At 37.6% G+C, this 953-nt stretch overlaps 1 non-coding gene across 1 annotated transcript; it reads left to right on the forward strand.

The window, feature by feature from the left end:
- Nucleotides 1-519: 519 nt before the first annotated feature.
- Nucleotides 520-733, forward strand: LOC116677606 (small nucleolar RNA U3). Its single transcript, XR_004329031.1, has one exon. It is a non-coding gene; the product is annotated as a small nucleolar RNA U3 (small nucleolar RNA).
- Nucleotides 734-953: the final 220 nt, after the last annotated feature.

The raw sequence follows: 953 nt of genomic DNA on the forward strand, positions 1-953 counted from the left end.
GGAGAGCATCCAATAAACAAGGCCGACTTCCAGTATGTCGGAAATGAAGAGAGGAATGTTTTGACATATTAAAGATTCATTTATTTTTATTTAACCTTTATTTAACCAGGAACAATCCATTGAGCTACAGTAACTCTTCTTCCAGGGAGTCCTGCCAAGACAGGCGGCAATAAGTTCATAATACATAAAAGACAGGACAATGGTTCCATACTACACCACAAATCTCTATAGATACTACAACACAAACAAGACATTACACTTAACTTAATAAACCGCGAACACTAATAATGACCAAAAACTAACTTTTAACAATATTTGGAGATGATATACAAATCTTGAGTGTTTTTTGTACCAAATAATCAACAGTGGTGGTTAACCTGCAACATGGGCTTTAAAGATCTAAATAGATTTTCTCACCTCAGAGTCATCTGGAGCACGTAACGATTAGCTTCTGTCCCTCTGAACCTGAGTGACGATCACTCTGCAGTGAATGAGATGCAGTTCCCCCTCAATCTAACCAAGACTGTACTTTCAGGGAACATTTCTAGAGTTTCTGACTTGGGGAATGTGTTTCGAAAGTGTTTGGTCTCGCTGACCACGATGATGACTTGTGATATTCCTTTCTGAGCGTGAAGCTGACACAGAGTAATGATTCACTACATATGCTCTCTGTCATTGATGATCGTTCTTGCTTCTTTATGGAGTATTGAGGAGGGAATATGTTCAGAGTGGTAGTAGCAGATATATGAAAAACTTGCATGTATGAAGGTAATAAAACATGCAAAATTATAGTCAGTCTTGAAGTATGTTTTGTCCATGGTGGACAAGGTTACTTTAACGGGTGTAACACCTACTTTCTTGACATTGTAATACTTTATGGCCAGTGTAGAAATGTAAACTGAGTTAAGCCATAATTTCTCTTGATTTCTACCTTGCATTTCCTACTTTGACAT

Source organism: Etheostoma spectabile, unplaced genomic scaffold, assembly GCF_008692095.1.
Source record: "Etheostoma spectabile isolate EspeVRDwgs_2016 unplaced genomic scaffold, UIUC_Espe_1.0 scaffold00005393, whole genome shotgun sequence".
In the NCBI taxonomy this organism is placed as follows: domain Eukaryota; kingdom Metazoa; phylum Chordata; class Actinopteri; order Perciformes; family Percidae; genus Etheostoma; species Etheostoma spectabile.